A 17792-nucleotide genomic window follows, 5' to 3' on the forward strand; every position below is an offset into this window, starting at 1 on the left:
GCTGGTAACCCCCATCAGCATAAAGCTGCAAAGGCCTGATGGGCACGATTAAGTCAGGGATCAGTCCACACGAGTGACTCGATCACGCTTCACCCGAGCCTAGCCTCGGCCGAAGGCAGCCGACCTCGAGAGACTTCCGTCTCGCCCGAGGCCCCCTTTTTATGGCGGACACATCACCGGCTTGCCCAAGGCCTTGGCTTCGCTCAGAAGCAACCTTGACTAAATCACCACACCGACTGACCAAATTGCAGGGGCATTTAACGCAAAGGTGGCCTGACACCTCTATCCTGACACGCGCCCCCGGCAGAGCCGAGGTGACCGCCGTCACTCCACCGCTCCACTGGCCAGTCTGACAGAAGGACAGCGCCGCCTGCGCCACTCCGACTGCAGTGCCACTCGACAGAGTGAGTCTGACAGGCAATTAGGCCTTGCCAAAGGCGCCACGGCGAACTCCGCTCCGCCCGACCCCAGGGCTCGGACTCGGGCTAAGACCCGGAAGACGGCGAACTCCGCTCCGCCCGACCCCAGGGCTCGGACTCGGGCTAGGACCCGGAAGACGGCGAACTCCGCTCCGCCCGACCCCAGGGCTCGGACTCGGGCTAGGACCCGGAAGACGGTGAACTCCGCTCCGCCCGACCCCAGGGCTCGGACTCGGGCTAAGACCCGGAAGACGGCGAACTCCGCTCCGCCCGACCCCAGGGCTCGGACTCGGGCTAGGACCCGGAAGACGGCGAACTCCGCTCCGCCCGACCCCAGGGCTCGGACTCGGGCTAAGACCCGGAAGACGGCGAACTCCGCTCCGCCCGACCCCAGGGCTCGGACTCGGGCTAAGACCCGGAAGACGACGAAACTCCGCTCCGCCCGACCCCAGGGCTCGGACTCGGGCTAAGACCCGGAAGACGACGAAACTCCGCCTCGCCCGACCCCAGGGCTCGGACTCCGCCCTGTTCTCGGCCGGACGACTTCCGCCTCGCCCGACCCCCTGGCTCGGGCTCGGCCACGGCAACTGAAGGCAAGACTCAACCTCGGCTTCGGAGGAAACCCCACGTCGCCCTGCCTAGAGCACAGACCGCCACGTCAACAGGAAACGTCATCATCATCCTACCCCGAATCGACTCGGGTCACGGAGAACAAGACCGGCGTCTCGTCCGGCCAGCTCCGCCAGAGGGGCAATGATGGCGCTCCACGAGCTCTATGACGACGGCGGCCCCCAGCTCTCTTACGGCAGCAGGACAACGTCAGCAGGGACTTGACCGCTCCAACAGCTGTCCCTCCATCAGGCTCCATCGCACCTCCGATAGCCACGACATCACGCCAGCAGGATGCCCAGATCTCTCCGGCTGCCACATCGGCATGTACCTAGGGCACTAGCTCTCCCTCCGCTAGACACGTAGCACTCTGCTACATCCCCATTGTACACCTGGATCCTCTCCTTACAACTATAAAAGGAAGGACCAGGGCCTTCTCAGAAAAGGTTGGCCGCGCGGGACCGAGGACGGGACAGGCGCTCTCTTGGGGCCGCTCGCTTCCCTCACCCGCGTGGACGCTTGTAACCCCCCTACTGCAAGCGCACCTGACCTGGGCGCGGGACGAACACGAAGGCCGCGGGACTTCCACCTCTCTCACGCTCGGCTCCGGCCGCCTCGCCTCTCCCCCCTCCGCGCTCGCCCACGCGCTCGACCCATCTGGGCTGGGGCACGCAGCACACTCACTCGTCGGCTTAGGGACCCCCCTGTCTCGAAACGCCGACACATAGCATAAGCATCATACATCATTCTGCATAAGGCACAAAGAAGGGGATACAATATTGATTTTCGGAATGCAGCTTCGGAAAATTTTTTCACGAAGTTTGGATGATCTTCATCAGAACACTGGGTATTGTTGCGATAAATGAAAATTCTTCTTCACGAAGCATGAAAAGAAGGGAAGGTGTTTTTTTCGTCAAAGACTCAAAAACGGTATATATGTAAGATTTCATGCATCCTAAAGAATTAAATCATAAAAAACAAGTTTATTACATTCAAGGTTACAAGATATTACACATATTACATTTCAGAAGTTTTTTACAGTGGCACTCAGTCTTCTCTAAGTACTACTTCTGCAGCTTCGTTCAGGAGTCGATCGACAACTTGATCCATGATAGCTTCAGCCATCTTTTTAATTTCATTGTCATCTTTCGGGGAAGGACCCGGAGACGCTTTATTAGGATCTGAAGGAGGACAGGATATGACTACATTGCTATTACAAGTTGCGAACGAAGTTAAAAATTAAAAATTACAACATAATAGAAACCACTAGTTAATACCTATTTGCCCTTCGGGCTCTGCGCTCTTCTCAGCAGCCTCTGCTACTCTTCTAGCGTCATGAATGCCCTTTTCGCTTCTTTGGATAATTTCTCGGGCCATTTCTCGGCCACCGTTGTCCCAGATATCGGTGAAAAATTTTCCACCGACCATGCTAGCTTCGGCCGTAGGATCCTTTGCATCTTCGGAGAGTAGGGTGGCTTCGGATCGCGCCAAAATCTTTACATGTTCACAGCCCTTTTTCTCCAAAATGGTAGCAATTCCCCTGGCACCCGAAAAAGCACATATATCTCCGCGGCTATTTAAAATTTCTTCGAAGGCCTCAGCTTCGTGGCTAATCCATTCAATAGGGCCTTCGGGGTTGCCTCTCGTAAAGTTTTCTTCACTTGAAAATGCGCCAACACTGGCGAAGCTAGCTTTCAACTTCTTTACACACTCCATAGATTTATTATAACATTTTTTCTTGGACGAACGAAGCTCTTCAACAGTTCCCTCTAAATGATTTGCCCATTGGTCGCTAATTTCTCGTTTTGTTTCTTCAAGCATACGTTCCTCTTTGGCTCTGGCCAGTTGTCTTCGAAGATCTTCGATTTCAAGTTTCTGAGCTTCAGCTTGATTTTTGAAGGTAGCTTCGTTTTCTTTTATCCTATTTATCAATGAGTGTAATATTTTATCTTTTTCGAGACCTTCGTTCCTCAGTTCAATTACTTCGGAACGAAGGTTGCTCAGGGCTATAGCACACCCTTCGTCTTCAGCATCCTTCTGTGCCCTGAGGCATTGCTAAGTATCAGGCCCTGCAAAGAGAAATATGTGTGCGTCAATAGATTTAAACAAACGAAAAATTTTGGTCTCAACAAAAAATACAAAGATCCCATTTGTTGCACCTTTAAGCTATTATAGGCCAGGCTGTCGGCCAGATCGTTCTTCGACAGCACCGAGAGCCCGTCTTCTAATGTTGGAAATCCGAAGCTCTTGCTCATCTCCCGACAGACAGAAATCTCCTTGCTGTCAGGGAGACAATACAAAAAGTCTTCTTCTCCACTGCCATTGAATATTAACGCCCCCTTTGGATACTTCAGTTTTTGGTCGTAGCGCTGGGCCTCTTGCTCTTCTTTTTCTGATAGTTTTTTCCCCGAAGCATGACGAACAATATAATCACGGACTTTGGAGGATGCTTCGGGGGCAATGACATCGATTTCTTCAACAAAAGTTGGTTCTGTTATTTTTTCTTCCTCGGTTTCCAAGGATTTTATCTTCGTGGGCTCTGAGGACCCAGCTTCGGCTTCAGTTTCTTGCTCTGGAGCTTTAGTATCAGAAATTTCAGTTGATGCTTCAGGAATGGCAGCAGTCTTCTTCGGAGGTGTGCTTGAAGATTTAATTGCTTCCAGTACATCTAGCACATTAGCCATTCTCTTTCTTTTCGGAGTCACTGCTGGCACTTTTTGATTTTTTACTGTCTCAACATTTGCTGCAGGACTCAAAACTTCTGATGTTTTTTCTTCAGTTGGTTTTTTCACTTCTTCCATTTTTTCTGTGGATGGCGCTTCGGCCATCTTTTTGGTTTCTGGTAGCAAAATCTTCGGTTCTTCCAATTCTATCCTCTTTGGCGCTTCGGCCATTTCTGCGATTTCTGGCAGCAAGGTTGGTTTGGTTGGCTTTTCAGCCTCGGTGGCCGAAGAGGTTTCTCCGGTAAACTCAGGCACCGAAGCTGGTTCAATATAGTGCGGCCGGTATGTGAGGACCTTTATCCTCTTTCTTTTCGGTTCTGGCTCGCTGGGAGCAAATGCAGCTTCTTCTTTCGCAGAGGTTGTGTTTTTTCTTTTCTGCCCTCGAATGGGATAGCGATAGTCAGGGTAGACAAACCCGATTGCATCAAACACCCGATTCAACCTCTTCTTTTTTCGGCCTCCGAAGGCTGCTGACAGTGCAGTATCTTCGGCCTTCGAATAAGCCCCAAGCAGTTCATCACTTAAATTTTCAATACTTTTTAACCAGTCGTCATCTGGCTCAACGAATTTATCTCCAAACTTAAAAGTGTACTTCAGCCTGATAAGTCCACCTTCGTCGGCCTCTTTTATGGTTTCTTGCGGCATTTCCCATTTCTCCGCGAGCGGCCATACCCTGAAGGCAATATGCTCTTGTACTAAATCTCTCGTCCCAATAAAAGAACAGATAACGCCGAAGGCTCTCTGGCATTCTTCGGCAGCTTCATTCATTTCAACCTTCGGCCTCCGAAGGCCGAAGCTTTGCCAGATAGGGCGCATAATTATACCTTTGATATCTTCTCGTGCTTTCAGATCATTTTCACATAAAACCATTCTGTCATCCAGTCGCCGGGCCATCTCTTCCGAAAGGTTGGCACGGGACAACTTGACCCAGACCGAGAAACAAAATTGTAGCAGCCAAAGTTATTGTGATACTGTTCCTTACCCCAAGGTTTTGTCTCGTATGATAATTCGTGTATGTTGCAGAAGCTTTTCGCATCAGGTTCCAGACCTTGGCTTATCACGGCCCATACGAAGATATTCAGCCTTATAATTGCTTCGGGGGTAAGTTGATGAAGATAGATTTCAAACATTTTTAGCACCTCCACGACGAAGCTGCTCAAGGGAAATCGCAGCCCAGCTTTCAAAAAGCTTCGGTACACTACGACTTCATTCTCTTCAGGGTGTGGACAAGTCTTCTCCCCTTCGTCGGCCCTCACTACGGACAAATCCCGGAAATACCTTCCTCTCATGTTAACAAGATGATTTTCTTTGATAATTTATTTGCCGAAAACCGCATGGCTTGGTCGCCAAGGGCGATCTTCGGAGTCTTTGCCACCACTGTCCACATCATAACTGTCGCTGTCACCAGTATCTTCAGACAAACCTTCCAGAATCTCATTGGTGATTTTTTCTGTATTCGTCTTCGACATCGCTATAAGAAACCCCAAGTTCTTCTCTTCGTCGAGACTCAGCTTCATCTCAGCAGCAGCTTTCTTCTCTTCAGACATCTTCGGAAACGCTAAAAAACTGTTTTCAAAGCCGAAGCTTTAAAACTAAACGCTCAGCAAATTTTAGTGCGCAAGAGCTAAAAATTGAGTGAGCGGGAGCAGATGGCAAGAGAGCGTGCCAAATGAGTTTGCGGTATGACTGTATTTATACGCCCAGTGCGTTGAAAATTGAAATACCCCACTTGTCAGAGAATGTTGCTATTCTAGCAAAGGGAAGGTGTTTTTTCGGACCTTCGGCGTAAAGCCTTCGTCCATGTCGCAATCTAAATTTATTATTTTAAACAAATTAATATTGCGAGGGGCTACTGTTGGGGGCCTTCGGCTTCCGAAGGTCCTCAAAAACAGGATTTAACAGTATTTCTGGAGTATAGTGTGTGAACAGGTATCTTCAGAGTCAAGTCAGCATCACAGCAGACCAGAATAATACGAAGGTTGATACAACGCCGAAGGTGTGAGCAGGAAAGCTTCGGCGTGGCAGCAAAAAATGAAATTGACTTAAAGATGAAAAGGCTATTCAGACCTCGATAGATTACTATAGAATTATTATCAAATGTAAAGGGCATAAATGTAATTTTGCATAGGCTGTGTCCTGTGCCTATAAATAGGTGAACAGTACCCCCGTACTGTTCACGCTGATTTGGCATTCACTTTTGCGTCACGCTTTTACTTTCATCTCCTTCAAGTTGAAGGTACATTTGTAATTTGACGTCACTTCTGTTTATACATGATAATAATACATAATTGTTTATGTTATCCTTTATATTTCTTATAATTCATCCTTCGTCACTGTGTAATGAATTTATGAAGGTATATCCTTCATAACCTTCGTCCGGAAATCATTATATCCTAAGGGGAATAATGCTTCGAAGGACGAAGGGCTTAACCGATTAACATTTTTTATGTTGCCTTGTTCTTAACTCATAGCATCTGAGAACAAGTCCCCAACATGCGGCTCTGATTGGAAGTGGTGTACCTCTTCAGCGATCTCATCCTGGACTGCTGATCGTCGATCCAACGGCTAGCGTAGCATACCATTTCATAACATCTACGATGTAATCTCAGTCGTTAGTTTAGCGATGGACAGCTCTAGTAACCCCCACCCTTCAGTCGCACAGAAAGTGCAAAAGAACCCCTCGGGTTCGCGATAACCAACCTGCCATCTAGTGATAGTTATAAAGAATTAAATTTTAGTCCTGGTTTTTACGAATTAAACCCTGTCCTTTTTAAAAAAATAGTAACTGCAGTCCTAGGTGATCATATTTTTTATAAAATCAATTCTGAAATTAATTTGTAATATGAAATTAATATAAACACTTAGAAAATCCATAACTTCTCTGTTTTAGCCTCGATTTGGTCCGTTCAAGCTGCGTTAGCTTCGTAATAACATAGTTTTATTGTTTAATCACCCAAACCTTTAGAAAATTATATCTTTTGAACCATAACTCCGATTTTGGTGATTCTTGAACCTACGATCTCGTAACGACGCGTAGAATATTCTTACGTTGTTTGTTATCATGTTTGGTGTGTTGTTATTTTTATGTAATCCTTGTCTATTTGTATGTATTGCTACGAGTAGCAGCGAGGTCACGAGAAACCCGAAGACCAATTTGGCGAAGTACCTGGAATCTCAAGTCACCAGCAAGTGGTGCCCTTGATCACTCTCTGTTACCGAATAATGTTCTTGTTAAACATTGTGACATGCTCAGGTTAATTTGATGGGACCTAATAGGTTTCCCTAATTTTGTTTACCCCATACCTTGCAAACAACTGAACTATTGGGTAGTCTTGCTATTACACTACCTGGTTTTGGGATTAATGTTACATCTGAATTATGATCATGTTCCAATTTTGCAGTTGATTTAATTATGTTCATGACAAGATTATTTTGTTAATTGGAACATGGAGCTTAACTTAAGATAACAGTGCTACCACAGGGGTGGAATGGGACGCCCTTGACCAAGTAATTATGAAAGCTAGGAAGAGATTACCTTAACGCGAAAGGGGCAAGCGAGGTGGCGTCGCTGCAGAGTATAGGGAGGTCCTCAGATCGAATTGTCTGTAAAGCATTTAGGACAAGGGATTCATATGCTTCCTTTTTCCTGAATCCGTAGCGGGTTTTCTCGAACTAGTGGAACTCCGGAAAGGCCTCACAATGGATCCCTAGCCATTCACATTGGAAGTATCTAAGGGTTTAGCTAACCTTGGCTAAACGGGAAACATGTCTTGTGGGTAAAGATGTGCAAACTCTACAGAGTGTAAAACTGGTATATCAACTGTGCTCGCGGTCAAGAGTGACTCGTGGCTCTCGCATGATTAATTTATGGAATTAAATTTAATATGTCATTTGCATTGCATTATGTGAATTATTATTAATTGTGATCTCTTATTTTATTGGGATGGTATCTACTTACACTTAGTAACTGCTAATAAAACTTTGACCAACTTTAAAAGCAATGCTCAGCTTTAACCATCTTCTTTGGTAAGCCTTACACTTCACACATACCCCACTATAAGTGAGCTCATGCACATTATTCCCCACAACTTGTTGAGCGATGAACGCATGTGTCACACCCAGTTTTGGAAGGTAAACCGAATGCGAACCATGTACGTGCCAGGATCAGAACTCACGTACACAGCGATTACATAATTAGACATCATCACACAATGCTTGAATTAAATAGCGGAAAGGTACTTAATTACATCAAGATGTCTGAGACATCCAGAGTCTATTACATAAACATAGTGTTTTGAAAGTCGCCTAGAGGGGGGGTGAATAGGCAAATCTGAAATTTACACACTTAAAGCACAACTACAAGCCGGGGTTAGCGTTAGAATTAAAACTGAGTCCAAAAGAGAGGGCGAAAACAAATCAACCAAGTAATAGAGCGGATGACATAGTGATTTGTTTTACCGAGGTTCGGTTCTTGCAAACCTAATCCCCGTTGAGGTGGTCACAAAGACCGGGTCTCTTTCAACCCTTTCCCTCTCTCAAACGGTCACTTAGACTGAGTGAGCTTTCTCCTTAATCAAACGGGTCACTTAGACCCCTACAAGGACCACCACAACTTGGTGTCTCTTGCTTTGATTACAAGTGTCTTGAGAATAAGAATGGGGAAGAAGAAATCACGATATCAAAAGCCAAGCGACAAGAGCGACAAATAACACACGGATCACTTTCTCTCTCAAGTCTCTAATCACTAATGATCACTTGTCTCAATTGTGGAACTTGGAGAGATTGAAGCTTTGATTGTGTCTTTGAATGGATTGCTAGCTCTTGTATTGAATGTGGAAGGTTGGAATGCTTGGGTGTGTTGAATGGAGGTGGTTGGGGTTGTATTTATAGCCACCAACCACTTTCTAGTCGTTGCTCCAATTCTACCGACCGTGGACGGTCCGCGCCCCTAGTCCAGACGGTCCACCCCTGCACATCAACGTCTGAAAACGCAACGGTCAGCAGTAACGGCTATATCAACGACTATTTTGCATTTAATGCATCGTCAGATGTCAGATAAAGGCAGTCGCGGACGGTTCGATCGTGCACCCCGGACGGTCCGCGAGGACACTATAATTCATTTTACCGAACCCGTCACCTTCGGGTTTTTCGGTTCCTCACCTACCGGACGGTCCGCGCCTGAGGCCGGACGGTCCGCGCGTGGTCTCGGACGGTGCTTGCTTTTCCTCTGGATGGTCCGTGGTGTAGACTTGTGTTTTTGCATTGGTTCTGTCTGAGGGTCATCCTGATGTCGTGGACGGTCCACCGCAAGGGCCCAGACGGTCTGCGCTTAGTCTATTTTTCCAAAAAAGCTTCTCCTGTCCGGAATAATCTACGGTATTCCGAACAGTCGACTTAGAATAGTTGAAGATGAACTTATGCACCTGTAAAACTTATAATCTAGAGCAAACTAGTTAGTCCAATTATTTGTGTTGGGCAATTCAACCACCAAAATCATTTAGGAAAAGGTTTGACCCTATTTCCCTTTCAATCTCCCCCTTTTGGTGATTGATGCCAACACAAACCAAAGCAAATATATAAGTGCATAATTGAACTAGTTTGCATAAGGTAAGTGCAAAGGTTGCTTGGAATTAAACCAATTTAAACTTTCATAAGATATGCATGGATTGCTTTCTTCTTATTTAACATTTTGGACCACGCTTGCACCACTAGTTTTGTTTTTGCAAATTCTTTGGAAAATCTTTATCAAAGTCTTTTGCAAATAGTCAAAGGTATATGAATAAGATTTCGAGAAGCATTTTCAAGATTTGAAATTTTCTCCCCCTGTTTCAAATGCTTTTCTTTTGACTAAACAAAACTCCCCCTTGATGAAATTATCCTCTTAGTGTTCAAGAGGGATTTACAAATTGAAAGAAGGTCAAATATTTTAGATACTAATTTTTGAACAACTCCTCCTTTAAAATATAGATACCAATTGATATAGAATTTCTTAGAGGAATACTAATTTCAAGGATACCAATTGAAAACAACTTTGTTTCAAAAAATTTTGAAATTGGCGTGGTGGTGCGGTCCTTTTGCTTTGGGCTAATACTCTCTCCCCCTTTGGCATTAATCGCCAAAAACGGAGTCTTTAGAGCCCTTATTCAATTCTCTCCCCCTTTGGCAAACAATATATGAGTGAAGGATTATACCAAATTGAAGAGTGTTGCGGAGTGACGGCGAAGGGTAAATAATACGATGGAGTGATGGAGTGGAAGCCTTGTCGTCGTCGAAGACTCCATTTCCCTTTCAATCTATGACTTAGCATAAAATACACTTGAAAAACACATTAGTCATAGCACATGAAAGAGATATGATCAAAGGTATATAGATGAGCTATGTGTGCAAAGTATTAATAAAAGTTTCTAGAATTAAGAATGTTTAGCTCATGCCTAAGTTTGGTAAAGGTCTTCTCATCTAGTGGTTTGGTAAAGATATCGGCTAATTGTTCTTTGGTGCTAACATAAGCAATCTCGATATCGCCCTTTGTTGGTGATCCCTCAAAAAGTGATACCGAATGGCTATGTGCTTAGTGCGGCTGTGATCAATGGGATTATCTGCCATGCGGATTGCACTCTCATTATCACATAGGAGAGGGACTTTGGTTAATTTGTAGCCATAGTCCCTAAGGGTTTGCCTCATCCAAAGCAATTGCGCGCAACAATGGCCTGCGGTAATGTACTCGGCTTCGGCGGTAGAAAGAGCTACTGAATTTTGTTTCTTTGAAGCCCACGACGCCAGGGATCTTCCCAAGAACTGACAAGTCCCTGATGTGCTCTTTCTATCAATTTTACACCCTGCCCAATTAGCATCTGAATAACCTATTAAATCAAAAGTGGATCCCTTGGGGTACCAAAGACCAAACTTAGGAGTATGAACTAAATATCTCAAGATTCGTTTCACGGCCCTAAGGTGAACTTCCTTAGGATCGGCTTGGAATCTTGCACACATGCATACGGAAAGCATAATATCCGGACGAGATGCACATAAATAGAGTAAAAATCCTATCATCGACCGATATTGTTGGGGGTATGCTTCGTAGCCGAAGATCCTAAAGAAATGAACACCTTCGGCAGATCCTCTCCAAAGCAGCACCAAAGCTATCGACTGTAAAGCTTCGGCACAGTGACATGTCTCAAGACGAAGGGGTGAACCGACTTAAAGATGAAATGACTTAAAGACCCATGATATTCTGTGTCATTATTGTAGTTCATTGTAAAGGGTATAAATGTAACTATATACAGGCTGTGAACTGTGCCTATAAATAGGTGAACATTACCCCTGTACTGTTCACGCGCTCTTCTGTAATCACGCATTGGGCATTTGTTTTTGCTTCACGCTGGTATTTTTGCTTTTCTTCAAGCCGAAGGTACATTTGTAATTTGTTATCATTTCTACAATAATGAAATAGAAATGAGTTAATAATAATAATCATGTATTTAAATCATTTTACATATTTTTTACCCTTCCTCATTATTTGTTGTGTTTATGAAGGTTTAACCTTCATAACCTTCGTTCGGAAACCATTATATCCCAAGGGAAATAATGCTTCGAAGGACGAAGGACTATAACATTTAACAAGTTCTATGTTGCCTTGTTCTTAATTCATAGCATTTGAGAACAAGTCCCCAACATTGGCGCCCACCTCCGGTGAACTCACTTCCACTTTCTTGAGACAATGGCTTCGTTCAAGAACCAAGCTGGAACTGCTTCGGTTCCAAAGCTGATTCTCCCGATAACAGGCGGTTCATGCTTAGAGCCGGCTAACAAGAAACAGAAGAAGGAGGCACAAAGAAGAGTACAACATGTAGGGGTACAAGGACCCTTCATCAAGTCAAGATGGTCTCACATTCCAATTACCTTCTCTCAAGAGGATCTTCAGCTCAAGGATTACCCACACAATGATGCTATGGTTATCTCTTGTGTGATCAAAGGATTTCTGGTCCACAATGTTTTGGTTGATACAGCAGTGCAACGGATATTATATTTGCTAAGGCCTTCAGACAAATGCAAGAGCCCGAAGACAAGATTCATGATGCTACGCACCCTCTTTGTGGCTTCGGAGGAAGACAGATTGTAGCGCTCGGTAAGATTACCATGCCAGTGACCTTCGGATTCGTCAACAATACAAGGACTGAGCAAGTTGTGTTTGACATTGTCGACATGGAGTATCCTTACAATGCTATCATCGGTCGCGGAACACTCAATGCTTTTGAAGCAATTCTTCATCCAGCATATCTTTGCATGAAGATACCTTCGGATCAGGGACCTATTGCTATTCATGGGAGTCAGGAAGCTGCCAGAAAGGCCGAGGGGAATTGGACTGATTCAAAAGCAATCCACAATATAGATGAAGCCGAAGCTTGTGAGCAGTACAAGTACAGAAGAAAGAAGGCTGCTTCGGCCGATCAGCCGAAACCCATGCTTTTATGCGAAGATATCGCAGAGCAGAAGGTGCTGTTGGGATCTCAATTGTCTGAGCAACAAGAGAAAACCTTGATAAGGTTTCTCTTCAACAACAAGGATGTTTTTGCATGGTCAGCTAATGATCTTTGCGGAGTCAACAGGGATATTATTGAACACTCACTCAATGTTGATCCATCCTTCAGACCCAGAAAGCAGAGGCTTCGGAAGATGTCTGATGACAAGGCCGAAGGTGCTCAGAATGAAGTGAAAAGACTCCTCAATGCCGGAGTTATCAGAGAAGTAAAATACCCAGAATGGCTGGCTAACACTGTTATGGTAAAAAAGGTCAATGGCAAATGGAGGATGTGTATTGATTTTACTGATCTCAACAAGGCCTGTTCGAAGGATGAGTTTCCATTGCCAAGGATAGATTCCCTAGTTGATGCAGCATCTTCATCAGAGCTTATGAGTCTGCTAGATTGTTATTCAGGCTATCATCAAATTTGGATGAAGAAGGAGGATGAGCCAAAAACCAGCTTCATAACCCCTAGTGGAACATATTGTTACCTTCGGATGCCTGAGGGGCTCAAGAATGCTGGAGGAAGCTTCAGCAGAATGACAGCGAAGGTTCTTCATTCTCAGATAGGCAGAAATGTGCTAACCTATTTTGATGACATCATTGTAAAAAGCACAAAGCAAGAAAATCACATTGCTGATCTGCAAGAGACCTTCGCTAATTTTAGACAGACCGGTCTAAAGTTGAATCCAGAAAAGTGTGTCTTCAGAGTAAAGAAGGGGAAATTCCTCGGTTGCTTAGTTTCAACAAAGGGGATTGAGGCTAATCCAAATAAAATCGAAGCTATCCTTCGAATGGAACCACCAAGCACAAAGAAGGGGGCTCAACGATTGACAGGAAGACTAGCATCTCTCAACAGATTCATATCTAGATCAGCAGAGAGAAATTTACCATTCTTCGAAGTGCTAAAGTCAGCCGAAGTTTTTCAATGGGGACCAGTTCAGCAGAGAGCCTTCGAAGAGCTGAAGCAATATTTGATAGACCTAACGACATTAACTCCACCAACGCCAGGGGCTCCTCTGTTGTTATATGTGGCAGCTTCGCACTCAGCGGTAAGTGCGGCACTTGTCCAAGAGAAGCTTGAAGGGCAAGTAAAAAAGCAAGCCCAATATACTTTGTATCTGAAGTTCTTAGTTTATCAAAGAAAAATTATACAGAATTGGAGAAGGTGTTGTATGCTGTTTTGATGGCTTCCAGGAAGCTTCGACACTATTTTCAAGCATACAATATAATCGTTCCTTCTTCACAACCATTGAAGGATATTATGAGAAATAGAGAAGCTACTGGAAGGGTTGGAAAATGGGCTGCAGAACTCAATGAATTTTGCATTGACTATGTGCACAGATCTTCGATTCAGTCCCAAGCGTTAGCAGACTTTATTGCTGACTGGACGCCAGGGGCTCAGGAAGAAGAAGCGAGTAAAGATGCCGAAGTCTGGACAGTATTCTGCGATGGTTCTTGGGGAACCTTCGGGGCAGGAGCAGCCGCTGTGTTGGTCGCACCCTCCAAAGTTAAAACTTGCTATGCAGCAAGGCTTGATTTCATCTGCACAAATAACATTGCTGAGTACGAAGCTTTGCTTTTGGGCCTTCGAAAGTTAAAGGCAATGGGAATTAGAAGGGCCGTTCTTAAAACTGATTCCCAGGTTATTTCTGGTCATATTGACAAGAGTTGCAAAGCAAGAGACCCGAAGCTGGAGAAATATTTAGACACGGTTTGAAGGATCGAAGCTTCCTTTGAAGGATTTTCTGTCAGAAATATCCCTCGAGGAGAAAATGAACATGCTGATTTGCTAGCCAAGTCAGCAGCACAGGGGCTGCCCTTACCTTCGGAAGTATTTTTTGAAACAATAAAAGCACCTTCGGTTGAACTTCTTGAAAGAGCAGTCCTCAGTATATCTCCTGTTTATAGTGAAGATTGGAGAACTGAGATCATCTCTTTCCTTCAGGGTAACTTTCTTTCAGATGACGAAGCTTATAACAAGAAAATAGAGGCAAGAGCTCGACCATATGTCATAATAGAAGGGGAGCTGTATAAGCATGGGGTCTATTCTCCACTACTCAAATGTTTATCCAGAGCCGAAGGTATAGAATTAATGAAGGAAATACACGCATGCCTGTGTGGATCTCACATTGGATCTAGGCCTTTGTTGAGAAAAGTTTTTCGTCAAGGATTTTATTGGCCAAAGGCAGCTTCAGATGCAGCGGAATTGGTCCAAAAGTGCGAAGGTTGTCAGAAATGTGCAAGAGATAAAAAACAACCTTCGTCTCTAACTCAGTTAATACAACCCACTTGGCCATTGCAAAGGTGGGGTCTTGATTTGTTAGGTCCGCTACCACCAGCACAAGGGAACTTGAGATATGTTGTAGTGGCAGTGGAATATTTTTCTAAATGGATTGAGGCAAAACCTCTAGCCACAATTACTTCGGTTACTATTCAAAAGTTTTTCTGGCAAAATATTGTCTGTCGCTTCGGAGTGCCGAAGGCCATCACTGTGGACAATGGAACGCAGTTTGATTCCGAAGCTTTCAGAGAGTTTTGTGAACAAATTGGCACGAAGATCCATTTTGCATCAGTTCGGCATCCGGAGTCAAACGGACTTGTTGAAGGGCTAATGGCATCATAATGACAGGAATAATGAAGTTAATCTTCAATCAGCCTAGGGGAAAATGGCCAGATGAATTAATCAAAGTAGTGTGGAGTCACAACACAACAATATCAAGATCAACAGGTTTTACACCATTCAAATTGTTGTTTGGTGACGAAGCAATAACTCCGAAAGAAGCAAAAGCAGGTTCAATAAGAACGGTAGCTTCGGCAGAAGACGAAGCTGAAGCTGATTACTCTGTGGAAAAAGATGCTATAGAAGGGATCAGGCTGCAAGCTGTAGAGAATATCAACAAATATCAAGCCGAAACAATAAGATGGCGTGACAGAAAAGTTCGGCTAAAAAATATTAAGCCTGGACATTTGATACTTCGGAGAGTCGCAAACCCAGACACAGTAGGCAAGCTACAGCTGAAGTGGGAAGGACCTTTTCTGGTAGTATCTTCGTCAAGACCCAGTTCTTACAGATTGAAGGATATGGACGACAACGACGTTCCTAGATCATGGAATGCGGATGAGCTTCGGCGATATTATGTCTAGCTTGATGTAATTTTTTATATTCTTTTTTCATGGCACCCTTTTCCTTTCTAAAGGGGGAGAAAGGTTTTTAATGGGGCCATAGCATGTAATTTCTCTTTTTTATTTTCAGCTCTATAAGAGCAAAATCCCCCAAAAATGTAAATGTAAAAGCTGAGAGTGCACCATCGAGTGCAAAGAAAAAAAGAAAAGGAATCACGGAGAAGCTCAAAAGTCGTTCCCAAGGGAATGCAGAGCTTACAGCGAAAAGTCAACGCTGATTCCGCCGAAGTAAAAGGCGAAGAAGCTCCTAAGGGAGGCTTACAGCGAAAAGTCAACGCTGATTCCGCCGAAGTAAAAGGCGAAGAAGCTCCTAAGGGAGGCTTACAGTGAAAAGTCAACGCTGATTCCGCCGAAGTAAAAGGCGAAGAAGCTCCTAAGGGAGGCTTACAACGAAAAGTCAGCGCTGATACACCGAAAAATAAACGGTGAAGCCGAAAAATAAGCGGCAAAGAAGATTTGAGTCATTCCCAAGGGAATATGGCTTCGAATATGTATTTGAACATTCATTTGCACGATACATTACATCATGACATTTGCATTCATAAACATTCACTTAGACATGCATAGGATCATCATCAGCATAACATGCAAACTTGCTTCGGTTCCGAAAGGAAGGCAATCTTATGCTTCGCTGTGTACGCAAAGAAGGGAAGGTGTTTTTCGCATATGGCTCAAAAGTATAATTTCGTCCACACCAAAGCATTTCATATATGGACGGAAAAGTAAGATTATATTAAAGAATAAGACTCAGATTAAATCATACTTTATACAAGTTATTACAGAAGTTTTTTGAGCTACTTTTACAGATTATTCAAGCTTCGATACTATCTTTGGAGCTTTGTTCTTCTACTCTACAGCTTCAGCTTCAGCATGGTCAATCTGCACGAAGGTATTATAAGCTAAATTCAAAAATTCAAAGGAAAAGGTAAGGATAAGGTATGATTTTGTTACCAGCTTGAGGTGGCTCCGAGCTTCGTCACCAGCTTTGCTCCGACCACCCTTTGTCCATACTAACTTTATAAATCTATTTGCAATACTCCGAGCCAGATTGGGAACATTATCTAGGTCTGCTGGTGACAGGTTGAAGTTGGGTCTATTAACAATCTTGACGTGTTCACAGCCAGACTTCAAAAAAGCAACAGCTGTGCCCCGAGAAGCTGCTAGGGCACAAAAGTCGCTATGTCCAGCTATAACTTCGTCAAGATCATTAATTTCACCTTCAATGTGCTTGAAGGCACCAGGCAGGTCTTCAGCTGAAGGAGTAAACTCTTCACTACTGGCTCCAACAAAATGGAACACTTGCCTCAACTGATGAATGCATCGAGTGCAGAACTCCAAGCACTTATTTTGAAGATTTTTCAAAGATTCTTTCAGTTCCAAGTTTCTTTGAGCTTCGGCTTCAAGCTTTGCATCAAGCTTCAGTTTCTCTTGTTCAAAATTTTCTGATTGAAAAAGAAGCTTCGAATTTAATTCTGTTATTTTTGCTTCAGCATCCACTAGTAAGCCTTCGGCTGCTTGTAGCTCGAGGTCTTTCTTCTCGATGGCAACAGATTGCTCCTTTATTTTGTTTTCTAAATTTCCAATTATAACTTCTTGCCTTTTATCCTCTAAGTCTTGCTGCATTTTTAACGCCTTGCTCAAAAGTATGCTCTGTGGACAAATAGCCTTCGTTAGAAAATATCTTCGTACTACAAATAATAAAAGTTAGATACAAAATGTTTACCTTGAAATTAGAATAGAACAAGCTGCCGACAATATGTTATCGACGGTAGCGGCTGATATCCGCTTCAAGCTTCGGGAAGCCGATACTCTTTGATAAAGTACCGACAACCTTCGCACCGGTTTGGTCTCGTATGCAGCCTAACCCTTCATCATCAATACCACCGAAGAGAAGCGCCCCCGGCCGATATCCACAAGATATAGCATACTCTTTTAATTCCTCTTTTTTAGCTTCAGTCAGCTCCTGGCCAACTAAGTTTCGAAAGTCAAAAGTTTCATCTTCCGAGGTATCTTCGGTTATTCCTTCTTTTCCGGGTTTGGCAGTCGTGGTCTCTTCGGTGGCTGCAGCAGTTTCTTCAGCGGCCATGTTTAGCAGCATTTTATCTATATCAGCGGCTATGCTCTCTAAATTAATACCTTCGGAGTTAGCATCTTCGGCTCTGGTCTCTTCTGCGGTAGTCTCCGAAGGTACAGCTTCAGTAGCTGTCAGATTTCAATTGCCGGCACCTTTGGAGCTGGAGCTCTTGGTGGTGTTGTTTCAATCACTTCTGTCACGGTAACAATCCTTTGTCTTTTTGGCCTAGATGCCTTTGTCTTTGTGGGCTCCTTTTCATT

Source organism: Zea mays, chromosome 9, assembly GCF_902167145.1.
Source record: "Zea mays cultivar B73 chromosome 9, Zm-B73-REFERENCE-NAM-5.0, whole genome shotgun sequence".
Taxonomy (NCBI): domain Eukaryota; kingdom Viridiplantae; phylum Streptophyta; class Magnoliopsida; order Poales; family Poaceae; genus Zea; species Zea mays.